General features: G+C 38.5%; 1 pseudogene across 1 annotated transcript; it reads left to right on the top strand.

Annotated features, from left to right (window-relative positions):
* The first annotated feature begins 10,565 nt into the window (after positions 1-10,565).
* LOC116086457 lies at positions 10,566-11,936 on the top strand (annotated as a pseudogene). The gene is made up of 3 exons (XR_004116939.1): positions 10,566-10,633; positions 10,878-10,887; positions 11,241-11,936. The product of XR_004116939.1 is annotated as a mortality factor 4-like protein 2 (transcript).
* The last annotated feature ends 1,853 nt before the right edge of the window (positions 11,937-13,789 follow it).

Below are 13,789 nucleotides of genomic sequence, written 5' to 3'. Positions count from 1 at the left end.
ATGGCTTATGCTCTAAGAGCAAGAATTGACAAATGGGACCTCATAAAATTGCAAAGTTTCTGTAAGGCAAAGGACACTGTCAATAGGAAAAAATTGCAGCTAAGAGGTTTGGAAAAGATTTTTACCAATTCTACGTCTGATAGAAGGCTAATATCCAATATATACAAAGAACTCAAGAAGCTAGATGTCAGAGAACCAAATAACCCTATTAAAAATGGCATACAGAGCTAAACAAAGAATTCTCAACTTAGGAATAACTAATGACTGAGAAGCACCTACAGAAATGCTCAACATCCTTAGTCATCAGGGAAATGCAAATCAAAACAACCTTGAGATTCCACTTCACATCAGTCAGAATGGCTAAGATCAAAAATTCAGGTGACAGCAGATGCTGGGGAGGATGTGGAGAAAGAGGAATAGTCCTCCACTGCTGGTGGGATTGCAAGCTGGTACAACCACTCTGGAAATCAGTTTGGTGGTTCCTCAGAAAATTGGACATAGTACTACCTGAGGGTCCAGCTATACCACTCCTGGACATATATCCAGAAGATGCTCCAGCATGTAATAAGAATACATGCTCCACCCAGTTGTCCCTCAACAGAGGAATGGATACAGAAAATGTGGTACATTTCCACAATAGAGTACTACTCAGCTATTAAAAATGATGAATTCATGAAATTCTTAGGCAAATGGATAGAACTAGAAAATATCATCCTGAGGGAGGTAACCCATTCATAAAATGGTATGCACTCACTGATATGTGGATATCAGCCCAAAAACTCCAAATAACCAAGATACAAATTCACAGATCACATGAAGCTCAAGAATAAGGAAGACCAAAGTGTGGCTGCTTTGGTTCTTTTAAGAATAAAGGATTTTATCTCCTGAGAGGCTCTGACAGTACCTGACTAACACAGATGTAGAGGCTCACAGCCGTCATTGAACTGAGTACAGGGTCCCCAATGAAGGAGTTAGAGAAAGGACCAAAGGAGCCGAAGGGTTTGCAGCCCCTTAGGACGAACAACAATATGAACTAACTAGTAACCTCAGAGCTCTCAGGGACTCAACCACCAACCAAGGTCTATACATGGTAGGACTGATTGTTCTGGCAGCATGTGTATAGCAGAGGATTAGAAAGTCGATCTTCATTAGGAGGAGAGGCGCTTGGCCCTGTGAAGGTTCTGTGCCCCAGTGTAGGGGAATGCCAGGGCCAATAAGTGGGAGAGGGTGGGATAATAGCAAGCATGGGGAGGGGGCAGGCAACAGGGGTTTGTTCTTGTTGTTTTTGTTTGTTTGTTTGTTTGTTTTATGGAGGGGAAACTGGGAAAGAAGAAATCATATGACATGTAAATAAAGAAAATATCTAATAAAAGAAAAAAAGAATAAAGGATTTTAGAAGACACCATCTACTTTTTTGGGAGAGTTCATATTTGTATTCTCTTTATGACTGCAATGGTTTCTGGAAATTCTAGAGGCATGCAATACATGTTTCCTGAAGAGGAAATCACTATGGAAAAAGGTGAAATCTAACAAGCAAGGAACACCAATTGTATTAGGCTTTCTATTGCTGTGATAAGGTCCTGTGACCAAAAGCAACTTGGGAAGCAAAGAGTTGATTTCATCTACATCACCCTCAATCATCCAGAGAAACTTACGTCAGGGACTGAAGCTCTGAAACAAAGGTCATGGGAAAGTGAGGCTTACTAGCTTACTGCTCACCCTTTGCTCACCCTGTTTTTGCTTATAACTGTGATGACCTCTCCAGGGAAAATATTCCTTCCACTAGGATATGGGACATCCCATGTCAATCATTAATCAATACAATATCTCACATCTTATGAAAGTATTTTCTCAATTAAGATTGCTTTTTCCCAGTTATGTCTAGGCCTAAGTTTTATCAAGTTGACAAAAAGTAGCCAGCATAATTGATCCCTTGTCAACCTGACATATAAATATATCTTTTACTAAACCACACCCTTTTCTTTTATATTCAGCCAGGATCTCATATTAGTTTTAATATTACAAAGATACATAAATAACTTTAGAAGTCTCACTATCTTCAAAAACCCACATCCTGTAAAAGTCTGGTGTGTTTAAGACACCCAAAGCCTCAGAGTTCAAAGCCCCTCTAAATTCCTAATTTTAAATTAGTTTTAGAATTAATTAATTCTAAAATTCCGTTTTAAATCCCAAAATCTCTCTAAAGTTTTGATTGCTCAAAAATTCTAAAGTCCCTTAATGGTTGGCTCCTGAAATAAAAAGTTGGAAAGTTATTTCAGAGAGGAAGAGCCAGGGCACAATTGCAATTAAAGATCACAGCAAACTCAAAGTCCTACAGTTTAAATCTCAGTGTTAGATTCAAGATCATTTGCTTTCCAAGAGATAAGCCAGTTCTACTCTCAACTCCTTCTCTCTGGCTGTGCCATTCAACCATACACATTTTGTCATATAGGCTCAGAATGGTTCTGCTCCATAATTGCTGATGACCTTGATGGTAATGTCATGGTACTGACATCTCCACTGCTGGGTCTCCACTACAACTGGCTTGCACCTTCAGCAATAACTTCTCCTGGTCTTACTGCTTACTCTAGTCCTGCTACATGATGCCAAGGCCTCAAATTTTCTCTATGATTACTTCAGCCCTGGGGCCTCTACTGCAGCTGAGGTGATACTGTCACCAATGACATCTGGATTCTCAGGATGCTAAGCTATGCATGACTACTTTATTCTTTTAAAACAAGTGCCACATAGAGGGCTCTGACACATTATCAAGTTTGACTGCCAATACAAGCTACATCTTTGTTCTCTTCTGGACCACAGATTCTGTGTGATGATGCTAAGGTTTGGTCTCAATTTTGCTGAGACCAAATTTTGCTAAGGTTTTAATCTCTGCTTAATCACTCTAATTCTATAGGGCCAGCTGACTAGTATTGATAATCCTTACAAAGTAAATGTCTTACTTTAGTGGTTCTGGTTTCTTGTTAATCATAGCCAATTCTCCAGCCCTAGCTTACCGGACTCACAGCTTCTTAGTGTAAAATATTGAATGGTTCTTATAGAGTCTTTAAGAGACTCTTGAAGGTCTGTCTGAAATGTTACAACCCAGGCTGTGACAGTTCTTTGCACTACTCTTAATTTTCCTTAATTAATTTATCTAATTATTCAATTTTTTTAAATAATTGTGTTATTTTATTTTAGGAAGTTTTGTTGTTTTTGTTTTTAAATTAATTTATTTTTTACACTCTATAACTTTACTTTTTATCTTCCAGGCTCCTATAGCATAGGTCACTGAGCTTTGAGCACTCAATTTGTTTTAAGTCATAGTGCTTAAATGCTACCGTAATACTCTCAGAAATACATGGTCAGGTGTTTCACAACATTATTCTCATGAACCTGGCACAAATTTCTGTCTTAATTAGGGTTTCCATTGCTGTGATAAGGTTCCATGATCAAAAGCAAGTTGGGGAGAAAAGAGTGTATTTAAGGTCACACTTTTATATTACAGCCCATCATTGAGCAGGAAGTCGAGGCAGTAGGCCGGAAGCAGGTACAAAAGCAGAAGCCTTGGAGAAATGCTGCTTAGTAGTATGTTCCTCATGGCTTGCTCAGCCTGCTTTCTCTTTTTTTTTAATCAGATATTTTCTTTATTTACAATTCAAATGTTCTCCCCTATCCTAGTTTACCTTTGGAAAATCCCTAATCCCCTTCCCCCTTCCCCTGCTCACCAACCCACCACTCCCACTGCTTCCTGTCCCTGGCATTCCCCTACACTGGGGCACAGAACCTTCACAGGACCAAGGGCCTCTCCTCCCATTGATGACCTACTAGGCCATCCTATGCTACTTATGCAACTGGAGCTATGAATCCTGCCATGTGTACTCTTTGGTTGATGGTTTAGTCCCTGGGAGCTCTGGAGGTACTGGTTAGTTCATATTGTTGTTCCTCCTATGGGGCTGCAAACCTCTTCATCTCTTTGGGTCCTTTCTCTAGCTTCTCCATTGGGGACCTTGTGCTCAGCTCAAGCAAGCTGTAAGCATCCACCTGTGTATTTGTCAGGCACTGGTAGAGCCTTTCAGGAGACAGCTATAACAAGTATATATACTTGTTGGCACCCATAATAGTGTCTGGGTTTGGTGACTGTGTATGGGATGGATCCCCAAGTTGGGGACTCTCTGGATGGTCATTCCTTCAGTCTCTGCTTCACACTTTGACTCTGTAACTCGTTCCGTGGGTATTTTTGTTTCCCCTTCTAAGAAGGACCAATGTATTCACACTTTGGTCTTCCTTCTTCTGAGTTTCTTGTGGTTTGTGGATTGTATCTTGGGTATTCCCATCTTCTTGGCTAGTATCACTTATCACTGAGTGGATGCCATGTGTGTTCTTTTGTGATTGGGTTACCTCACTCAGGATGAGATTCTCCAGATCCATCCATTTCCCTAAGAATTTCATGAATTCATTGTTTTCAATAACTGAGTAGTACTCCATTGTGTAAATGTACCACATTTTCTGTATCCATTCCTCTGTTGAGGGAGATTTGGGTTCTTTCCAGCTTCTGGCTATTATAAATAAGGCTGCTATGAACATAGAGGAGCATATGTCCTTATTACATGCTGGAGCATCTTTTGGTTATATGCCCAGGAGTGGTATAGCTGGATCCTCTGATAGTACTATGTCCAATTTCCGGAGGAAGTGCCAAACTGATTTCCAGAGTGGTTGTACCAGTTTGCAATCCCACCAGCAATGCAGTAATGTTTCTCTTTCTCCACAACTTCTCCGGCATCTGCTGTCACCTGAGTATTTTATTCTAGCCATTCTGACTGGTGTGAGGTGGAATCTCAGTGTTGTTTTGATTTGCATTTCCTTGAAGACTAAGGATGTTGAACATTTCTTTAGGTGCTTCTCAGCCATTCAGTATTCCTCAGTTGAGAATTCTTAGTTTGGCTCTGTATCCCATTTTTAATAGTGTTATTTGGTTCTCTGGAGTCTAACTTCTTGAGTTCTTTGTATATATTGGATATTATCCCTCTATCAAATATAGGATTGGTAAAGATCTTTTTCCAATTTGTTGGTTGCCTTTTTTTTCCTATTGACAGTGTCCTTTGCCTTACAGAAGCTTTGCAATTTTATGAGGTCCCATTTGTCAGTTCTTGATCTTAGAGCATAAGCTATTGGTCTTCTGTTAAAGAAATTTTCCCCTGTGCCTATGTGCTCCAGGCTCTTCTCCACTTTCTTTTCTATTAGTTTCAATGTATCTGGTTTTATGTGGAGATCCTTGACCCACTTGGACTTGAACTTTGTACAAGGAGATAAGAATGGATCTATTTGCATTCTTCTGCATGCTAACTGCCAGTTGAGCCAGCACCATTTGTTGAAAATGCTGTCTTTTTTCCACTGGATGATTTTAGCTCCTTTTTCAAAGATCAAGTGACCATATGTGTTTTGGTTCATTTTTGGGTTTTCAATTCTATTCCATTGGTCTACCTGCCTGTCACTCTACCAATACCAAGCAGGTTTTTATCACAATTGCTCTGTAGTATAGCTTGAGATCTGGGATGGTGATTCCACCAGAAGTTCTTTTATTATTGAGAATAGTTTTGCGCTATCCTAGTTTTTTCTTTTTCTTTTTTTAATTCCCGATGAATTTGCAAATTGTTCTTTCTAACTCTGTGAAGAATTGAGTTGGACTCAGGATCACCTAACCAGGATAACACTGTCTCCTGTGGGATGGACCCTTCCACATCAATTATTATTCAAGAAAATTCATGACTGGCTTGCCTACAGGCCCATTTTATTGAGGCATTTTCTTAGTTGATATTCCTTCCTCTTATACATGTCTGGGTTTTCGTTAATTTAGTTAAAATAACAGCATACAAAGTTAAAACTTGATTTTTGGAGGATAGACCATCTCAAAATTTGTTGCTTAGACTAGCCATACTTATGAGCCATGTGTGGTGGTTTAAATAAAAATGTCCCTCATAGACTCATGTATTTTAACACTTGGTCTTTCATTGGTGGTACTGTTGGGGAGCTTTAGAAGTGATGGCCTTGCTGAAGGAATAACATTGTTGGGGGTAGGCTGTGAAAGTTAATAACCTTGTATCATTTCAAGGTTGCTTCACTTTACACTTATGATTTGAAGTCCCCTTTCAGCTTTTTCCTTTGACTGCCAGGCTTCCCCACCATGACAAATTCATATGCTTCTAGAACCACAAACTCACATAATCTCTTCCCTCTGTGACTTTCCTTGGGATGGTGTTTTCCCCAGCAACAGAAAAGTAACTAATACACTGTGGAAGTTTACTCATGGTATAAAATGATGACCACAATTGAATGTAAACTAAAAGACTCATAGTTTTGAGATTTAAGGTTCAAATATCAGTAAAAAATTATGTACAGAGAACAGCTGGGACAGGGTCCTTCCTGCCTCTATCTACACCCAGGAAGTGCATTGTTCCACAGACCTCTGTGCACCTTTCCCACTCAGGTGAGATCTCCATTTTTCTCTCCAGTGAAGGTGGGACCAGCCAGGAGGCACAGGACACAGAAGCAGTAGAACAACTGGGACAGGGTCCTTCCTGCATCCATCTGCACCCAGGAGGGATGGCTGATCCAGAGCCCTATGTGCATGGGTCTTACCAGGAGAGAGATGATCTCCCAGGATTGTTGACATAGGCTTACAGACCCACAGGAGGAACAAGCTCCAGCTAGAGACAGCAAGAACATCTAACACCAGAGACTACCAGATGGCAAAAAACAAACTCAAGAACCGTACCAACAGAAACCAAGACTACTTGGTATCATCAGAACCTAGTACTCCCACCACAGCAAGTCATGGACACCCCAACACACTGTAAAAGCAAGATTCGGATCTAAAATCATATCTCATGATGAAGATTGAGGAATTTAAGAAGGACATAAATGACTCCCTAAGGAAATACAGGAGAACACAGGTAAACAGGTAGAAGCCTTTAAAGAGGAAACACAAAAAATCCCTTAAAGAATTACAGGAAAACACAACCAAACAGGTAAAGGAATTGAACAAAACCATCCAGGATCTAAAAATGGAAGTAGAAATGATTAAGAAATCACAAAGAGAGACAATTCTGGAGATTGAAAACCTAGGAAAGAATTCAGGAGCCATAGATGCAAATATCTCCAACAGAATACAAGAGATACAAGAGAGAATCTCAGGGACAGAAGATACCATAGAAAACATTGATACAAGTCAAAGAAAACTCAAAATGCAAAAAGATACTAACCTAAAACATCCAGGAAATCCAGGACACGATGAGAAGACCAAACCTAAGTATAATAGGTATAGAAGAGAGTGAAGATTTCTAACTTAAAAGGCCAGTAAATATCTTCAACAAAATTATAGAAGAAAACTTCCCTAACCTAAAGAAAGAGATACCCATAAACATACAAGAAACCCCATAGGAGGAACAACAATATGAACTAACTATTACCCTCAGAGCTCCCTGGGACTAAACCACCAACCAAAGAGTACACATGGTGGGACTAATGGCTCCAGCTGTATATGTAGCAGAGGATGGCCTTGACAGTCATCAATGGGAGGAGAGGCCCTTGATCCTGTGAAGGCTGTATGCCCCAGTGTAGGGGAATGCCAGGGCTAGGTAGTGGGAGTGGATGGCTTGGTGAGCAGGAGGAGGGAGGAGAGAATAGGGTTTTTTTTTTTTTTTTAGAGGGGAAACCAGGAAAGGGGATATCATTTGAAATGTAAATAAAGAAAATATCTAATAATAAAATAAAATAAAATGTACATGCTAAGAAACACAAAGTTTTGAAAAATCTTAGAGGATATCCCAATATACATAAAATCCTCAAAAAAATCATCCAAGTATATCTTAGAAAAAATTATGTATGAAATTATTCCATTGCAGTTATAACTACAGTGATAGATAGAGCATAGAGTCAGCTTGTAAAAGTGTCCTTGTAAGCCAGTGACATAAAATCTCATCATGTTCAAGATTTCTTTGTCATCTAATGGACAAATAGAGTAAGTATGGATTCTTGCAGAATTTAGGGCAAGGAAAGATAACCTAAACAGGAACAGATTGTCAATTTAATTAGGTTCAGTTAAAGAAGATCTGCTAGAGAAAAAGTGACTAAACACATACTCCCTGTGGTGGTTTGAATAAGAAATGATCTCCATAAACCCTAGTATTGAAACATCATGGCTGTTGGTGTTTGCCATGGTTATTGGGTCTTCAAAAGAAAGAGCCTTGCTGGAGAAGGTGCATCACTGGGAGTGGGCTTTGAGGGATTCTAACCTCACTTTCAGTTCACCCTCTGCTTCTTGTGTGTGGTTGGAAATGTGATCAGCCAGTTTTGTTCAGCTCTGACCACCTGTGGCCATGCCTTTGTCACCATAATGGTTCCCTCCTCTGGAACTGCAAGGCAAAGTAAAGGCTTCCTTCCATAAGTTGCGTTTCTTCACTTTTTTTTTAACCACAGCAATAAAAAGAATCAAAATACACTTACCAGCTACTAAACTAAATTATGATAATTACTTGATGTCAACAATGATTATAAAAGTAAAAGAGTATATGCTAAATAGTAACCAAAAAGCCTTATAGAAAGACAAAAACCCAAAGAAAACACTCAAATAAAATCATAAACGAAGAAGACACATTACAAATGACTCACCAAAACTTAAGAGCTGCTGAGATTAATACCAAAAATGACATTAATTTGGGTAACCTAAAAGAAATTGATAAATTCATAGAAGCTTATAGCATACCACATCTCACCTATGACTCAGAAAGATATAGGAAAAGTGAAACCAAACCAAACCAACCACCCCCCAAAAAACCAAACCAAACCAAAACAACAATAACAAAAAAACCCCACTAAGTGATAAGGAAGTTTAAATCAGTGATCAACAACCTCAAACAAGGAAAAGCCCAGAAGCAAATGGCACTGGTAAGTTCTATCAAGCATTTAAAGACGAGTTTATGCCAATGTTTCTCAATTTTCAAAACCCGTAGAAAAGGAAAAATCTTCCAAACCCTTCTGTAAGTCCAGCATGAGTCTGATACAACAGTCAAATAATGAGACTACAGAAAAGAAGGACCACACGAGACTGAGTAGGAGAATGCACACTAGAACTGAATCAGGTTTATGGAAGGTGAAACCAGAGGATTTCTTTCAAGCTGTAGTGCAGAAAGTATAGAGGACAGAGACAATTCTGAAAGAACTGTTAAATGTGGATGTGTGATGGCACCTCAGCAGGTAAAGTGCTTGGCATACAAATAGAAGGACTCAAGTTTAGATTCGCAGAACTCATGTACATGCTATATGACCTGTCTGTAATCTCAGTTCTCATCAGAGAGTCAGAGTCAAAGGTCTCTGGGAAAAGTTGGCTAGCTAGCATAACTGAATCTATAGGCTCCAGGTTTAAGTGATAGACTGCCTCAAAATATGAAGTTAAAATGGATAAAAAAACCCACAACTGATATCAGCCTCCAGTACACCACACACATACACACACACACACACACACACACACATACACACACACACACACACACACACACACACACATACACACACACAGGCATACACACAGGCACACACACATGGTCATACCTATAGAAATACATGCACAAACACCAACACACAGGTATACAAATACACTGAATACACATCCATGCAATTTTTTAAAAAAGATGCCATTTAGAATATTAAAATACAAATACTCATAAGCCATGCCACACACACAACACACACGCATACACACGCATACACACACACACACACACACACACACACACACACATCTTACTATCTTATCCGTGAAGAGCAAAGGAAAGGGTAAAAATCAAAGCAGTAACAGAAGAATGCCATTTTCTGATCTGGGAAAAGTATTTTGATTAAAAAACCCCAGATACAGAAGATCAATATTGTGAAAAGGAGCTTGAGGTATCAGGGTCAACTTACCAAATCCTACCAGGAAGTGAATACTGTGTAATTTTCCAGGAAATAAAAGGAAATTATCCACACAGAGGAAATTAAGAATGGCGGTGGCGATGCCTTAATAAATGTCAGGAAATATGGAGCCATCTGTACAATTCTGAGAAACTTGAGTATTGGACTCCTCAGGAGGCAGGCTGTTATTAAAGAGGAAGGGAAAATAAAAACAATTTTAAATCTGGAAAGTTGACTCTGTAAAAAAAAAACTAACATAGGATTTTCTTTAACAAATTGAAAAAGAAAATCAAAAAAGGATCACGCGTCGGCTGCTGGGAAGAACTGGATTCTCGGTTCAGGTCATCATCAGAAAAGCTAAGTTTGCTTTACAGTAAGGATCAGGAGATCTGACCCTGGTTGCAGAACCATTTCTGGTTGCAGAATACAGGGTTGTATTCCCACTTCATCTTTCCAGACCACCCTAGGAGATTACTAGAAATCCTTGGAAGGGAAAGAATGAGCATTGTTGGTTGGAATAAAAACAGGGTTGAATGAGTTCCAGAAAGTAGGCTTCTCAAACTCGTGGACAACAATCTGTTGAAGAAGACAACTTTAAGAAACCAACTCGAAGCAATATACAGAGAAGTAAGATGAGAGGAGCTGCCTCAGGAAAGGAGTCAGCTGGTTCGCAGTCAAAGAATTTGTTTTTTGTTTGTTTGTTTGTTTTTTTTTTTTAACTTTTACTGTATTAGGATGAGAAAAGTTACATGATTTCAATTTATCTGAGTTTGTTAACATTTAAAAACATATTTTAAGTAAATAGAATTAAATCACATTCTTGTTTCCCTTTTGTACCCCAACTCCTCCCAGAGACCCCCTCTTCAATACCTACAATATCTTTTTTGTCATATTCTTTAAAATTTATAAATTATAACAATAAAAATGAGTATTATAAAAGTTGTTTGATATAAAACAACAATCAATTTAACAGTGTTATGTAGATGCTTGTCTACAGCAATACTGAAAATACATACGTTTTTCTCAATATAAATTTTAAATAACTCTAAACATATTAACTGTATATTTCAAAAGAATACATTACTACTAGTATTTTCTTAAATGAACATAAATATATAAAGTCTTTTGTTTGTTTGTTTGTTTGTTTGTTTGATTTGTATTTAGTAGAGTTGAAAATCTTGGCTCTTACTGTGGTACAAGGCAGTCAAAGAATCTTGATCCAGCTCTGCCAGGAAGATGGGGAAGTCACTCTGCTGAGATCCCCCCCCCCCACCTCTGGTTCTGTGTGGAAGACAAGGAAGAACAAGCAGAAGGCTCCTGGCAACTGAGACGGTGGCAGTACCAGTGAAGTCCCCTCGGGCGAAAAGGGCACGGCCTAACCCCACTGTGGAGAGTGAGGAGGCAGTCAAGAGTAGGACGGAGGTGAAGGTGAAGATCCCTGAAGAATTAAAACCATGGCTGGTGGAGGACTGGGACTTGGTTACTAGGCAGAAGCAGTTGTTCCAGCTCCCTGCTAAAAAGAATGTAGATGCTATTCTTGAGGAGTATGCCAATTGCAAGAAGTCACAGGGAAATGTTGATAATAAGGAGTATGCAGTTAATGAAGTTGTAGGAGGGATAAAAGAGTATTTCAATGTGATGCTGGGTACTTAGCTGCTCTACAAGTTTGAGAGGCCTCAGTACGCTGAGAATCTGCTGGCTCACCCTGATGCGCCAATGTCGCAGATCTATGGGTCGCCACACCTACTGAGATTATTTGTGCGAATTGGGGCAATGTTGGCCTATTCGCCTCTTGATGAGAAAAGCCTGGCATTGTTGCTGGGCTATCTGCATGATTTCCTTAAGTATCTGGCAAAGAATTCTGCCTCTCTGTTTACTGCCAGTGATTACAAAGTGGCTTCTGCTGACTATCATCGCAAAGCCCTGTGAAGGTCTACTGACCACTCGCTATTGTCTGGTGTCTGGAAACACTTCTGTTTAGTCCTTTCGTGGTATAATTGATGTTCTTTAAAACTGTCAGTGTAAAACAGGGCTTATGTTTCAGTTTGTTTTCTTGTTCTGTTGTAGACAGAAAATAAAAGGAGTGCCCAGCTCCTTTCTTCATTTCAAAGTTGCTACCAGTGTATGCAGTAATTAAACAAAGAAGAAATTCAGTAGACCATTTTATTGCCTAGTTGACAACATTGCTTGAATGTTGGTGAGTCTATCCCTTTGACGCTACACAGTTTTCTAATACGTGCTAATGCTACATGATGCCCTGGCTCCTAGTGCCAAAGGTTCAACTTAATGTATGTACCTGGAAACCCATGCATTTGTGCTTTTTTTTTAATGGTGCTTGATGTCTGTAAACAGCCCATCCTCTGCAAGTCTATCTTTGTTGTTCCTTAGGCATTCATTCTATCTTTGCTCAAACTGTTGAAGGATGGTGATTTGTTTCCTGGTTTTTGTACTTGAGTCTAATGAACATTCTAACATGATAGAGGCAATGCATTATTGTGTAGCCACAGTTTTCTGAAAAGTTGACATTTTAGCAATTGTATTTCAGATCTTAAATAAAACTTGTTTCTAAATTTCAAAGCAAAAACAAAAAAAAAAGAAGAAGAAAATCAAAAAGAAGACACAGGGTATGATGGTGATAGACAAGATATTCAATCAGTAAGTCTGATGGATCATCCAACATTCCCATAAGGTAGCTGTTAGTTTAGTGCAGTTGCCAGGTGCACTGAAAGAGAAGATACATTAAAGCATAATAAAATAGTTATCTTAATTATTAATGTAAGTCATTGGAAAGCTTATGGTTAAAACCTTATTTGTAAGATATAAAGAGTAATACATTATAAAGAAAAGCAAAGATAAACTTACAAATTTAAAATTAAGCTTTAAATAGCCTAAGTGATTTTATGTTAGAGTCGGTTCTCACTTCACAATGGTGACATATTCTGACAGGTGCACTGTTACATGATGTCATCATTGTGTGAAAACATCGTAGCTGTAGAGCAGTGGTTCACCATCTTCCTAATGCTGCACCCCTCTAATACAGTTCCTCCTGTTGTGGTGACCCCCAACCATAAATTTTTTGTTGCTATTTCAAAACTGTAAATTTGCTACTTTTATGAATTGTAATGTAAATAATATCTGTGTTTCCTCATGATCTTAGGCAATGCCCATGGAAGGATTTTTTGACCCTCAATGGGTCAATCACTTAATGTAGGCTCTTGATGTAAGTGACTGATATAGGAAGCAGGGCATCTATGAGGTAGCTGCTGACTTTACATGACAAACTTTTAAAAATAGTAGCAAATAACAGACTTTGATGTAAGTATCAATATTATATACTATACATAACTGCATGTGTTAGCTATGCTTTTATATGACTAAGAGTGCAGTGAATACTTTGTCATGAACACCATCCATAAATATGTACAGCATCACAAACATGTAGACTTGACTATGTCATCGTGACAGTATTGCTCCTGGAGTGAAAATTTCTCAACTAGTGATAATCATTTTGAACCACCACTCTTTATGTAATTTGTTGTTAACCAAAACACTGCCTTGATCCAGTTACAAATAACTGTTAGCCAAAATTCTAAGAGTTTATAATGTTCACAAAGTATCATTCTAGTAACTATTTAATAAAATGAGAAATTGCAATTTATTCATGTATAGTAACCATTCTTATTAGAATGATCTTTTCAGGGTATGATGCTAGGTTTTTTTCTATATTCTAGTATCAGGATCACTGTCCACAGCACTAAGGGGGAAAGTGAGAATATACCAAAGAGTGTAAAGTTCTAGGGCAATATATATATATATATATATATATATATATATATATATA

Source organism: Mastomys coucha, unplaced genomic scaffold (genome assembly GCF_008632895.1).
Source record: "Mastomys coucha isolate ucsf_1 unplaced genomic scaffold, UCSF_Mcou_1 pScaffold12, whole genome shotgun sequence".
Lineage (NCBI taxonomy): Eukaryota > Metazoa > Chordata > Mammalia > Rodentia > Muridae > Mastomys > Mastomys coucha.
Note: the sequence above shows the minus strand (reverse complement) of the source record. Positions and strands in the feature narration are given on the sequence as shown.